Source organism: Tamandua tetradactyla, chromosome 5 (genome assembly GCF_023851605.1).
Source record: "Tamandua tetradactyla isolate mTamTet1 chromosome 5, mTamTet1.pri, whole genome shotgun sequence".
Classification (NCBI taxonomy): domain Eukaryota; kingdom Metazoa; phylum Chordata; class Mammalia; order Pilosa; family Myrmecophagidae; genus Tamandua; species Tamandua tetradactyla.
In genome coordinates, this window is record NC_135331.1 from 160760164 (window position 1) to 160776043 (window position 15880).

Genomic DNA, 15880 nt, shown 5'->3' on the forward strand with positions numbered 1-15880 from the left:
TCTGATCTATTTATTTATTCCGCTGAGTGCTCCTTAAATACAGATATTGTGCTAGTGTTTGGTCTATTTTCTAGATCTATCTCATCTTCTCTGAACTTTCTGACTTCTTATAACTCTTTCAGCCATTACAGGATATAATTTCCTTCCCTTTCAAAAGGCTGCCAGACTAGGAAATCTAGTATATAATGTACTTTATAAAATGTCTATGATTTAAAGTGAAATATCTCTTGTGCAATTGTATCTTTTCCATCACAAAACATCAAAGACTGAAATAACTTCATTTGGAATCAAATTGGGATCCCAGATGCAAGCTTTTCAATTCCTGTTCTTATTCCTTAAAAATGATTAAAGTTAATTCTCATTCTCATTAGAATAATAGCTATTTGTTAACTCTCCAACTGCCTTATTTAAATACAGTTTGAAAATATCACATCATTTATGTGAACACGTACTTCATGCTGACGGCCGCAGACAGGACCTTTAGTTTAACTCATTAAATGCATATTTATGTTTATCTGTATCAAACTCAAGTGTATACACATCCAAAAGAAATAATCTGTTGACATTATTTTACCAGAGGAAAAGTGTTGATAATACCCTACGTGGTGTAAAAAGGAAGAAAAGCAAAATATATATATATTAAGTGCTGAGATAGAGCATCTCTGAAGGAAGCATGAAAAATTAAATACAGGGGTTACTAATAGAGGGATGGTCTGGGGGTAGCAGTGGGAGTGAGGTGGTGAACGACACAAGAGCAGGTTGGAAACCTGAGCGGGGGGAAAATCTTTCATTCTATTTTTTTTATACTTAAAAATTCTTGAACTACGTATTGGGGATTGACTCATGTACCCTACAGAACACGCTCATAGCCTTAACCCATACTCCTGTGGGTGTGAGCCTATTTGTAAAGAGGACCTTCTGAAGATTTATTATTAGTTAAGGTGTGGGCAAATTTTATTAGGGTAGGTCTTAATCCATGTTACTGGAAGCCCTATAACGAGAGGAAATTTAATCACAGCCAGGAACACAGAAGTCAGAGAAGCCGCAGGAGGAGACAAAGGACATCCCCATTTGAAGAAGGCAGAGGTGCAACTTCAGAGAACCCAAGGACTGCAGAAAGCTGTTACCAGAATGTCACAGACTCCAAGCGCAGGCATGGTCTTGCCAGTCCCTTGATTTGGATCTTCTGGCCTCTAAAACCTCCAAGCTAAAAAATTCTTGTTGTTTAAGCCAACCCACTGAGGGACATTTGTTATAGCTGTCTGGCAAACTAAGGAACGCAAATCTATTGCCTAAGCAAAATATTTAAAAATGAGCCTCAAGTCAACTTTCTTCCTCTCACAAAGGGAAATTAGGGTTCTTTTTTTTTTTTTTTTTTATGGATAATGTCCTCACATTTTATTTCTCTATCCAGTGAAAACTAAGGATATTTTCTTATCAAGTACTGATATGCCAGATTTTTCCAATTACTTAGTTTTCCTTTATTGATTTGAGCTTCTTTCATGTATTAATCACTGTTTAGTTATTTTTGTACAGACATACTGTATTACATCTGTCATTGGTCTTCTACAGAGGCAGACAAGGATGAAATTATTATAATTTTAAGTTATGCATAGTTAAAGGTATGCAGGAGTTGCTTGATGAGAGAGATGTATTTTTCACATGAGAATTTTGGTATGTGGTTGTTCCTGATTAGAGTATGCTTCCTAGCTTAGTTTGTGCATGTTTATACACAAACATTAGTGTGTGCAATCTATACATTGTTCTTTCCTTTGCCCTTAAGCCTTAACTGTTTTGTTTTAAGGAAAGGGAAAGCCTGTGTTTTAAGGAAGACTAAATGATATTTTTAAATTGAGTTCTCCACTGAAGTCTCAAAGTTTCTATGTTATCCATTTTGGAAGATGTGGTGGTTTGAAGCTATATGTACCCCAGAAAAAATGTTCTTAAATTTATAATTTATTCCCATTAAGTAGGAACTTTTGATGAGGTTACTTCAGTTAAGGCTTGGCCCAGTTGAGTCTTAATCTTATTACTGGATCTCTTTTATTAGAGAATGAATTGAGAGAGAATGAGAGAGAGCGAGTGCAAGAGAGAGTGAGACAGAGGCAGAAAGAGAAAGAGGCAGAGAGAGAGGAAGCGTGGAAAAAAGAAGCTGAAGTCAGTGAAACCAAGAAGAGAAGGGACAGCCTAGCAGATAACACCGTGTCCCTTGCCATGTGGTAGAGGAGTCAAGGATTGCTGGCAGCTGGGCTTTGGGAAGAAAGCATTGCCTTGAGGATGCCATGTTTGGACATTTGCCCAGCCTTGAAACCACAAGTGAATAAGTTCCCATTATTTAATGTGACTCATTTTATGGTACTTGCTTTCAGCAACCTAGGAAACTAAAACAGAGGATAAGTTAAACTGCCTCTTAAATGTTAATATTGGTTAGCTAACAAAAATTGATGTCATCAACTATTTTTTTCTTAGCCCTAAAGTGTTGGTCATTAGGGCAGATAAATTATATTGAGTGTTCTTTAAAACTGATTCAGTTTCACCAGAAAAACTGACTATAGATTGTCTCTTTATTGACATTGTATATATATTAAGTTCCCTTACATTTGAATTATCTATCTATCTATCTATCTATCTATCTATCTATCTATCTATCTACCTATCAACTATCCATTCCGCTAGCTAGCTAGCTATCTCTATCTTTGTTACATAAGTAGCTATCTAGAAATTTAATTATGTTTACTATGACCTTTCTTGAATTGAAATGATTGTAGTTATTCATTCACTAAAAAAAAGAACTAGAAACTATGTACCAGACATATTTCAAAATGCTAGATAAACATAAAAATATATAATTTCATACACATATAATTTCTGGCTCAATAAATTATAATGCAATATAAATGATAAAATGAAATTATGGAAAAATTGTTAAGATATCACAAACAGTATCTCAAACTATCATGGTGAAAGCAGAGGAGGGAGCAGGTTACAGGAAGCACTCACTCAAAGGGCCAAAGTTGAGAAGGATGTTTCAAAGTATAAAGTTCACCCAGCAAAAACAGAGCAGTACTCCTATAGAAAGTATCCCAAATAAAACTACTTTTAATAACTTCTCAATGAATCATTATTGAAATTTAAGAAAAATTACCCAAAGCTCAAAAATCGACCAAAGAGATCACTGGTTGTTTTTAAGTGCAATGCTGAGTTTGACGTTTTAATCCGGGCTGTTCAGAAGGGTCACAGTTTAAAATGTCGATTTTGTCCCAATGAGAGTAAAGTAGGTCTTGTCCAGTAAAACAGAGCACTCTAAAGAGTACATTTTATGGCCCTGTTGAACATTAACCAATTTTTTAATATAACTCAGAAAGTTATTAAATCATTCATATATACCTAGCTTTTAAAATGTTATTTGGACTGATTCTAACATCTTGCGAATTCCAACATCAATAAATGAGTTGAATAAAATCATTTGCATGAATTCACTTTATATATGCAGAAGAATCATGATTTAGCTTTTTGAAAATTGTACTTTAACAAATATGGACACCTATTTTCGGGGTTCAGAAGTCATCAAAAAACTCACTAGGTTTTTACAACTTGAGAACAGGGCTAATATATAATGTCTTCTGAACAGGGATGACATTAACACTTTATCCATTTATTGCCCAAATACTAAGAAGGTCCAAGGAATGACTAAAAATTTTACATCTAGCATAATAACACAACAACACTATGACCTAATGCTTACCCCAACTCTTTCATTGAAATCTATGAAAATTTAATCTACCATACAAGACTCACTTTAAGCACTGCAATAATCTATCTTGCATTCACATTTCAGGGTATTAGAATGGAAAATAATAAAGCCAGAAGAGATATCATGAGCCAGAAAGACATGGGTTTACATCTGTGCTCTATTCCATAAAGTCCATGTACTTTGAGAAAATCACTTGTACTTCAAATAAGGATATACATCAAATAGAAAATTTTAAATGCCTAATAAATAGAAGACATTTGCATTCTAATTTTTATAATCACTACCACTTTTGGAGGGTTGATTAAAAAACAAAGACCATGATACATATTTTGAATTTGTTATTTTTTCTATGACTATTTTCCTTCTTTTCATCTACAATGTTCTCACCCAGAATAGCCCATAACATGATTTACATATCTGTAGAATGATGTAATATTTAAGCCTTAGGTTGCAATTTAATAAAATTTTTTTTAAAACTAAATGAGCAAAAAATAGCAGGAAATTTTACCATTTCACATAAAGAATTCAGAAGGAATTCAGCAGCTCACATGTATGGTTATTAGGATAATGTTTATTAATATATTAAAAATTGTTTCAATACCTATAAGTTACTTAATATGATAAGTATTAACTAATTAAAAGATAAATTGCTATTTAATAAGCAAATAATCATTTGGGTAGTCATTCACTTTACAGGACTCATTCAATGTGGTCATGAAACACACACGTGTATGTATATATATATGTGTAAGTATTTATATTTATTTTTACATATATGTTTATATTTATTTGTTAACATTTTTGGTAAATTTCTCTTACCTTCAAAATTAATAATTCCTCTAGACTACTTCTAAAATCTATTTCACTTTCCCAATTATCTAATGCAGTTCATAGGTGATTTAGTATAGATTACAAAACTTACTTTCTTTTCTCTTTTTCTTAAATTCTAAAGTGCAAAAAACATACATGTAGATTTACACCATTGAAAAAACAAGAAACTGCTCACCAGCATTTGCAAAAACAGAGTAAATTTTGTATTGTCCTACAGAAGAAATAGCCTCTCAAAGAAATTATTTTTAAGTGCCACTTAAAAATCCACTAGGCATTTTTTGCTCTAGTGAGAAATTTCTGTTTCAATGAGAAACTATGCATTGTCTACATACAGCTCATACTTCCAGATTGTTTGACACTAGCCCCATTTATTGTTTTTGAGCTATTTTGGAACTTTCTCTGCAATGTGTAGCGGACAACTTATACACAAAGGTGTTTTCCTCTAGCCTGTGGAAAACCATTTTGCCTCCATTTCAGTATTTACTTCACTATGACTTGTATATGAATGTGTCTGTTCTTTCTTTAGATTTTTTGTAACTGTGCATTCTTTTTTTAAATATTTTTATTGAGATAGCTTCACACACCATACAGTCCACCCAGAGTACACAATCACTCACGATATCATCACATAGTTGTGTATTCATCACCATGATCATTTTTAGAAGATCTGTATCACTCCAGAAAAAAGAAATAAAAAGACAAAAGAAAAACCCATACATCCCATACCCCTTACTCTTCCCTAGTTTACCACTAGTATTGCAATCTACCCCCAATTTTTTTATCCCTTATAAACCCCCTATTATTTATTTATTTTTTGTCCTTATTTTTCTACTCATTTGTCCATACCCTGATAAAGCCTCAGCCACAAGGTTTTCACAATTACACGGTCACATTGTAAAAGCTGTATAGTTATACAAATGTCATGAATAAATGTTACAGTAATACAGTTCAACAGTTTCAGGTACTTCCCTCTAGCCACACCAATACATTGCAAACTAAAAAGGGACCTCTCTATAATGCATAAGTATAACCTCCAAGATAACCTTTCAACACTGCTTGAAATCTCTCAGCCACTGAAACTATTTTGTCTCATTACTCTCTTTCCCCTTTTGATCAAGAAGGATTTCTCAATCCCACGATGCCAGGCCCAGGCTCATCCCCAGGAGTTCTGTCCCACGTTGCCAGGGAGATTTACACCCCTAAGAGTCATAGCACATGTAGGGGTGGAGGGCAGTGAGCTCATCTGCTGAGTTGGCTTAAAGAGAGAGAGGCCACATCTGAGCAACATTCTCTGACAGTGACTCTTAGGTATAATTATAAGGCTTAGCTTCTGCTTTGCAGGAATAAATTTCATAGGGGCAAGCCCCAAGATCGAGTGTTCAGCCTATTGAATTGGTTGTTCCCATTGCTTGAAAACATATCAGGAATTCCCCAGGTAGGGAAGTTTAATATTTACTCCTTCTCCCAAGGGATTTTGCAAATACTTTTTTATTCATTCCAGATTGTTTTAGGATTTATCAGAGTAATAAATTCCTTGAATATGGAATAAGATCTTATTCCCTACTCAAGATTCCATTTAAATATAGTATTTGGATAAACTGACCAACAAGGTAAATTAAATAGCATGCTACCAAAAATATACAACTTCGGTGTCACACCAAGGTTGAAGTTACCCAGTATTCTGATTTACCTTAGTCCTATCCAGATTAGTTTCATTGATAGTTCTAGCAGAAGTGTGATCACATTTTCAACTTTTTTAACAGTTACTGGGGTAATCCTGACTTTGGTAGCTTCAGAGCTCTAACTCTGAGTCTCAGATGTCACAAAAATATGCAGATTCCTGCCAAATATACAAATAACTCAGTATCTCAGAATTTAGAAATAACAATTACATTCCGGAATTTATGTGACCGATAGAAGAGCTTACGAAATCTAGGAACCTTTGTAAAATGCCCCAACCTGTTAACCATGCTTTCAATTTCAATTCTCTGAGCGCATACATAATAGTTAGTCCGTATGAGTGAGGCATGATAATATTTGTCTTTTTGTTTCTGACATTTCATTCAACATACTGTCCTCAAGGTTCATTTACCTAGCTGCATGCCTCACAGTTCATATTCTGTTTTGAATTTTAACTTCCGTTTGGTATCTTAATTGGCCAATAAGTAGAATAAAATCGTTAATCCATGTTCATTTTTTATTCATATGACAGCCATGGTTTTATATTTTATGGAAAATTGTGTTTTAACACTGAGAGCTAGACATTGGGACCAAGAAAAATTGTATTTTTGATGCATAGATAAATTTGTTAGAGAATAACAGTAGGAGACCTATTTTATATTGGGTGATAAAGGAAAGCACATTTGTGTGATGACATTTGAAAACTGACCGGGAAGATAAACAATTCCTTAGGATTTAAATGAAATGTAAAGAGATCATTCTGTCTGGTATTTGGAGTGTGCATTCCTGGTACAGCAACATCATAAGAAGAAGGGTCAATTAGGAGAAAATATTCCAAATTGCCCAGATGGAGGTGATGGCGGCTTGGATCGGTGTGGTGACATCTGGGGAAGAGAAAAGTACACAGTGTAATGAATGTTACAAGAGTAGTTATATTAATGGTTCAGGTATGGTGGCCAAGAGAAAGTGAGAAAATATTTGGGATGAAAAAAAGATTTTGGCTGGGCAAAGAACAGGCAATAGTGTAATTTTTCAAAATGAGATATCCTTGGTATAGATGAGGTTCTTATCAATGAATGTATTCTTGAAATTCAGCCAAATATTTAATTTAATGTTATTTGTGGGATTCATTATTTTACCTGTCAATCAGATGAATCATCAAATTCCAGGTCATATTATCATATGGGTTTTTTAATTACTTTTTTTTTGTATACAATAGAAACTCCCAAAATGGTCTTGGTACCAGTAACTATGCAGAAGTAGCATCTTACTTCTAAGACATGAATCAAGACCCAGTATATGTATTCTTAGATAAAATATTACAGCTAAATTCAAGGTTGGAATTCAAACTCCTGAAATGAATCGATATTAAGATGGCTTATAAAAGGAGAGAATATAGATAACAAAGCCAGGGAAAATATTAAAATATTGCAGACAGTTTTTAGAGAAACAGAGATAATGTTAGCAATTTAGATGGGTGATATTGAAAGTAATAAAACACAGAATATGTAGGAAATAAATGAAAAAGATGACTGAAAAAACATCAGGAAATTGGAAAAGAGCCATTAGAAGAGGAAATAAGCATAAGTTCAGATAAATTATACCAGAAGATTAAAAATGATACCTTAGAATACTGCCTTATTGGCTTCTCTTTCCCATTTTGGCAAGTAGCAACTGCCAGTCACCTTTCAGGTCACCAGGAACAGGAAATTGAAATTAATTGGAAGCTTAAAAGTCTTTTCTGTAGCCTATGGACATTTTTCATCTGTTAAAGGAGACTATCAAACAGTATTGTGTTAAATAGCCAATGCAAAAGTACCTAAATCAAAACAATTTCTCTCTCTCACTTCAATAGAATCTGAGAAATTATGTGAGCTACCCGGTTGATTAAATTGCCAGAAGTCAGTGCTCATTATGTGCTAAATTAGAGATGAATATATTTTGCAGATAAGACAGAGATGTTGAATGTTTAGAGTCTTACAACCACTGCTTTACTGTATTGAAAAACATAGGCATAGACTTTGTGAGGTTTTTAGATATTTTCAATTTTTAAAATATTATTTCAAAACATGTATACTAATTTATAGAGGCCAAATGCCATTAGAGAATCCCTCATTTAATATAATTATCCAAAATCATCAATATTTAAACCATCATTGCAGATTTCTAAAATTTCATTTAAAAAGTACTTCAAATACTGTAATTAAGGAAAGGAAACATTTAACCATTGAATTAATCATGTTTTTTTGATATAATGTGTGAAATGAAATATCAAATGAACACAGCTTACAAAATGAAATGAAAATTTAAAACTGAAAAAAAGGTGAAAATTGCACACTTTTTTTGTTGTTTTAATGATAAACAGAAAGGAGAACAAATAGTATTTGATTTGAGTTACAGTGTCAGATATACATAGATATGGAATCCATATGTCTAATACCTAGAACCACAGAGCAAGTAACAGGGATACTGCTTCGAACATGAACAAATTGCACGTAACAGCTTTAATTAGGAAAGCCTTTCCTACCAGGTTTTAGATACACACCCACACATTACAGTTCATGAACCCAAATTAAACAACAGATGCACACTATGACACAAAGCTGGAAATACTATAAACCAAAACAAACAAAAATATCTTGAAAGTGCTTATCTCTTTAAATTCAGATTTATCTGTATTAAAAATAGCAAAGGTGTTACCATACAAATTAAAGTGTTCTGAAAAACTGAGTCTGAGAAATATTCAAGATGTTTAGGGAAAAATACAGCTATTTCCCACTAATAAAACCAATTATTTTTAGAGTGAATTTCCAGGAGTTATTGAGCTTAGTAGTTTTCATTAAATTAGATTGCTAAGGTCTAAAATTAAACTATCTTTCAAAATTACTCAAAACCCAGTTTTATATCTGGTGCTTTAATGGACTAAGGAGTCCTGAGACCAGTAGTTTGGTGAAAGACTAAGATGGAGAGGAAAATAATGAGGAGAAAACAAGGGTAGAAGGTAGTTATATTTTCCTTTCTAGCATAAATGCCGTATTTTCCAACAAAAAGAAAAATAATATAAATGCATACATATGCAAAAGAATGTATGAAAAAAAGAAGTAAAAGTTATCAGATATCTCGATGGATGTTGTTTTGTTTTGTTTTTGTGGAACACTGTAGGAAATTTGGAAACTTAACATTTTTTAACCAGCCCCTCACACAGCAGGCCACCTAAAATAATGATCTAATCAGTCATTTCCTTCTTAATATTCAGTCTTCAAGTCAATAGTTGGTGTATTCTTACAGTGTTATCTTTATAATATAAAGCTAAAATGTAATAAAGTACTTTTGATCATATTTCTTGAATAATTATTGGAAAGGTATGTCTCCATTGAAGTATGGGAAATCATATAATTCTGAAAAGATTAATTTCGAAAGTCACAAAATTTCCCACTAGGAAGGTAGTTTGTGAGAGGAAGAAAAGAAATTCAAAAAATGTTCAAGTATTCACATATTTACTTTGAAATTTCATACCTGCTGTTAGCTTCCTTGTTATAATAAGGGAAAAACCTAAGGTAAAAAAGATGTTTCAAGTTAACAAGAAAATAATTAACCCATTTAAGATTAACAGAAAAGAAACAAAAACTTGCAAGTGATATGATTTGCCAGTGCACAGTTTTCTGAAAGTAAAAGATGCTCTTTAATACTGTTACAAAAATACTACTCTGTGAATATAAAAATACTTTTGTTCTATTGCCTTTGTTTCTAAATGGTCTTAGTATTTGAGGTATTTCCTTAATCACTTGGACAGTGTATTTGACCTAAATTTGAGAAAGGATCCATGGCTCTCAATGTTTATAGGTTATATTAAATATATTTAAACTAGATAGCTTGATAGCTAAATTTGACAATGGGCAATTTCATATTATGCTTCAAATACCCAAAGATATCCAAAGATTCTTTTATTACTTTCACTTAATTAAAAGTACCAAAGAAACACACATAGCAATAAAGTTTATCAACTACATTTGGCCAGCATTTTGTCTACACTTAGTATTTTGTTAGCTTATATTTTGGAGATTGAATTTGGTTTGGGCATTTTATGAAATTATTGAATATTCAAAATATTTTATGTGCCTGACAATATAATATCTAGATCAATTGACTTTAAACAAAAAAAAGACATTTCGAATTTTATCTATAGCAGTAAGGTGCTGTTGGTTAGCTGATGGCTGGGGGTAAGTGGCCGTACTGAGTCAGGCACACAGCACACAGTCACGAAGAAACGACTCAGGAGACAACCCTCAGAGGTGAGTGGAAGGCGTCTGCTTTATTGAGGATGTGCCCAAGATTATATAGGCTGGGAGCATGCAGGGACACGTGTCGGATGGGGATTGGTGGCCGTTGTTGCTAGGGTGGAGGGCAGATTTAAGGTTAGCGCTTTTGGCATGAACCATCGCCAGTTCTGGGAAGAAAGCCGGTCGCAGGTTAGGCCATTTTGTGTTGCCTTGCATCAGCCACAGCAGCCATGTTGGCAATATTCTATGACTTCTCCATCAAGGTGCTATATAATTTATTTAAGATGTACTTGCCTAATGAATGCGTAAACTTTTATTACTGATTAGCAATTAAAAATTGGTTTAATATAAAATTCCTTAAATTATAAAGCTTGAAATATGATACGTTCTAATTTCAGTGTTCCTCAGTGATGATGGCTGACACTTTCTTTTTTCCTTTGCAAACCTCGTGTTCAACATATGAATCAAATTATTGTAAATACCAATCCCTACTCAGTATGGATAAAGAAAAATCTTGGTTTACTTACATATAAATTCTATATTGCATTTGTTGCTTTGCTGATAAGAAGCAGTAAATAAAGGAAAAATTGAAGAAGGGTATCATTTTTAAAGAATTCTGAGAACTGTAATAATTAAACCTGAATAAAATACTATGAAATCCAAAATGATACAAAGAGGGACATAAAATTACAAAATAATAGATTCAAGGATCAAGTAGCAATATATATAAAGATGTCGCTATACACCTACTACAAGCAATTAGAAGATGGAAAATTATTTTAAAAATCCATTTCACTATAGAAACAAATTGCATAATTTGACAATGAACTTAAGAAAAGCTGCAAAAGAATTTAAAGGAATAATGAAAACACTTTGGTGAGGATGTTAAAATTGTTTCATTTAGAATGAATGAAAAAGGAACATTAAGCTATGCTTATCCCATCAACAATTTATAAAATGTAAATAATTCAATTCAAAATCTTAACGGGATTTTTAGAGGAACTTCACACACTGACATAATTTTAAAAAGTGGTTATGGAGAGGCGGGCCCAAGATGGCGGCTTAGTAAGGTACGTGCGTCTTAGTTCCTCCTCCAAAGCAAATACTAGGTGATCTGAAACAGTGCAGAACAGCTCCCGGGGCCACGACAGGGAATGGACACACAGCGTACCCCAGTCTGGACTGGCTAGTATGACTGCCAGACTCGGCTGCAGTGAGATCCCTGAGCGGCGCGCGATTTCCCGAGCAGCAGCAGCTGTGGCAGCCAGAGCTCCTCCCTCCCTCCTTCCCGGGCTGGCTGAGAGTCTCGGAGAGGCAAGTTTCCCAAACCGAGGCGGCCGGCGCCCCTCTTTTGCGGACGGCTTCCTGGTCCGGCTACGAGTCTCGGATCAGAGGGCTACCCAAGCCGCGGTGACCCTCCCCCGCGGGCGACTTCCTGGTCTGGTGGCGAATTCCCTGGGCCTGCTGCGGCCGGTGACCAGCCACAGGGTTCCCTCAAGCCGTGGCGGCTGACGCCCCCACCACGCGCGGCCCCCCGAACCAACGGAGAGAATTGGATCGGAAATCCCCAGTCCACGGAGATCGGTGACCGGGGGGATCTCTTCCAAATACGTGAGACAAACGTGTGCCACGAGCGCCACCTACTGGGCAGGATAAGAAAAACAGGAACCCAGAGATTTCACAGAAAAATCTTTCAACCTTGTTGGGTCCGACACCCGGGAAATCTGACTAAATGCCCAGACGCCAGCAGTAGAAGATAATGGTCCATGCTCAGAAGATTGAGAATATGGCCCAGTCAAAGGAACAAACCGATAGTTCAAATGAGATAAAAGAGCTGAGACAACTAATGCTGAATATACGAACAGAAATGGAAAACCTCTTCAAAAATGAAATCGATAAATTGAGGGAGGACATGAAGAAGACATGGGCTGAACATAAAGAAGAAATAGAAAAACTGAAAAAACAAATCACAGAACTTATGGAAGTGAAGGATAAAGTAGAAAAGATGGAAAAAACAATGGATACCTACAATGATAGATTTAAAGAGACAGAAGATAGAATTAGTGATTTGGAGGGTGGAACATCTGAATTCGAAAAAGAAACAGAAGTTATCGGGAAAGGAATGGAAAAATTTGAACAGGGTATCAGGGAACTCAAGGACAATATGAACCACACAAATATACGTGTTGTGGGTGTCCCAGAAGGAGAAGAGAAGGGAAAAGGAGGAGAAAAACTAATGGAAGAAATTATCACTGAAAATTTCCCAACTCTTATGAAAGACCTAAAATTACAGATCCACGAAGTGCAGCGCACCCCAAAGAGATTAGACCCAAATAGGCGTTCTCCAAGACACTTACTAGTTAGAATGTCAGAGGTCAAAGAGAAAGAGAGGATCTTGAAAGCAGCAAGAGAAAAACAATCCATCACATACAAGGGAAACCCAATAAGACTATGTGTAGATTTCTCAGCAGAAACCATGGAAGCTAGAAGACAGTGGGATGATATATTTAAATTACTAAAAGAGAAAAACTGCCAACCAAGACTCCTATATCCAGTAAAATTATCCTTCAAAAATGAGGGAGAAATTAAAACATTCTCAGACAAAAAGTCACTGAGAGAATTTGTGACCAAGAGACCAGCTCTGCAAGAAATACTAAAGGGAGCACTAGAGTCAGATTCGAAAAGACAGAAGAGAGAGGTATGGAGAAGAGTGTAGAAAGAAGGAAAATCAGATATATATATAATACAAAAGGCAAAATGGTAGAGGAAAATATTATCCAAACAGTAATAACACTAAATGTTAATGGACTGAATTCCCCAATCAAAAGACATAGATTGGCAGAATGGATTAAAAACTGGATCCTTCTATATGCTGTCTACAGGAAACACATCTTAGACCCAAAGATAAACATAGGTTGAAAGTGAAAGGTTGGGAAAAGATATTTCATGCAAATAACAACCAGAAAATAGCAGGAGTGGCTATACTAATATCCAACAAATTAGACTTCAAATGTAAAACAGTTGAAAGAGACAAAGAAGAACACTATATACTAATAAAAGGAACAATTAAACAAGAAGACATAACAATCATAAATATTTACGCACCGAACCAGAATGCCCCAAAATACGTGAGGAATACACTGCAAACACTGAAAAGGGAAATAGACACAAATACCATAATAGTTGGAGACTTCAACTCACCACTCTCATCAATGGACAGAACATCTAGACAGAGGATCAATAAAGAAATAGAGAATCTGAATATTACTATAAATGAGCTAGACTTAACAGACATTTATAGGACATTACATCCCACAACAGCAGGATACACCTTTTTCTCAAGTGCTCATGGATCATTCTGAAAGATAGACCATATGCTGGGTCACAAAGGAAGTCTTAACAAATTTAAAAATATTGAAATCATACACAACACTTTCTCGGATCATAAAGGAATGAAATTGGAAATCAATAATAGGCGGAGTGCCAGGAAATTCACAAATACGTGGAGGCTCAACAACACACTCCTAAACAACGAATGGGTCAAAGAAGAAATTGCTAGAGAAATTAGCAAATACCTCGAGGTGAATGAAAATGAAAATACAACATATCAGAACTTATGGGATGCAGCAAAGGCAGTGCTAAGAGGGAAATTTATTGCCCTAAATGCCTATATCAGAAAAGAAGAAAGGCAAAAATGCAGGAATTAACTGTCCACTTGGAAGAACTGGAGAAAGAACAGCAAACGAATCCCAAAGCAAGCAAAAGGAAAGAAATAACAAAGATTAGAGCAGAAATAAATGAAATTGAAAACATGAAAACAATAGAGAAAATCAATAAGGCCAGAAGTTGGTTCTATGAGAAAATCAATAAGATTGATGGGCCCTTATCAAGATTGACAAAAAGAAGAAGAGAGAGGATGCAAATAAATAAGATCAGAAATGGAAGAGGAGACATAACTACTGACCTCACAGAAATAAAGGAGGTAATAACAGGATACTATGAACAACTTTACGCTAATAAATACAACAATTTAGAGGAAATGGACGGGTTCCTGGAAAGACATGAACAACCAACTTTGACTCGAGAAGACATAGATGACCTCAACAAACCAATCACAAGTAAAGAAATTGAATTAGTCATTCAAAAGCTTCCTAAAAAGAAAAGTCCAGGACCAGACGGCTTCACATGTGAATTCTATCAAACATTCCAGAAAGGATTAGTACCAACTCTCCTCAAACTCTTCAAAAAAATCAAAGCGGAGGAAAAACTACCTAATTCATTCTATGAAGCCAACATCACCCTCATACCAAAACCAGGCAAAGATATTACAAAAAAAGAAAACCACAGACCAATCTCTCTAATGAATATAGATGCAAACATCCTCAGCAAAATTCTAGCAAATCGTATCCAACAACACATTAAAAGAATTATACATCATGACCAAGTAGGATTCACCCCAGGTATGCAAGGATGATTCAACATAAGAAAATCAATTAATGTGATACACCATATCAACAAATCAAAGCAGAAAAATCACATGATCATCTCAATTGATGCAGAGAAGGCATTTGACAAGATTCAACATCCTTTCTTGTTGAAAACACTTCAAAGGATAGGAATACAAGCGAACTTCCTTAAAATGATAGCGGGAATATATGAAAAACCCACAGCTAATATCATCCTTAATGGGGAAAAATTGAAAACTTTCCCCCTAAGATCAGGAATAAGACAAGGATGTCCACTATCACCACTATTATTCAACATTGTGTTGGAGGTTCTAGCCAGAGCAATTAGACAAGAAAAAGAAATACAAGGCATCAAAATTGGAAAGGAAGAAGTAAAACTATCACTGTTTGCAGATGATATGATACTATACGTCGAAAACCCGGAAAAATCCACAACAAAACTACTAGAGCTAATAAATGAGTACAGCAAAGTAGCAGGTTACAAGATCAACATTCAAAAATCTGTAGCATTTCTATACACTAGCAATGAACAAGCGGAGGGGGAAATCAAGAAACGAATCCCATTTACAATTGCAACTAAAAGAATAAAATACCTAGGAATAAATTTAACTAAAGAGACAAAAAACCTATATAAAGAAAACTACAAAAAACTGCTAAAAGAAATCACACAAGACCTAAATAGATGGAAGGGCATACCGTGTTCATGGATTGGAAGACTAAATATAGTTAAGATGTCAATTCTACCTAAATTGATTTACAGATTCAATGCAATACCAATCAAAATCCCAACAACTTATTTTTCAGAAATAGAAAAACCAATAAGCAAATTTATCTGGAAGGGCAGGGTGCCCCGAATTGCTAAAAACATC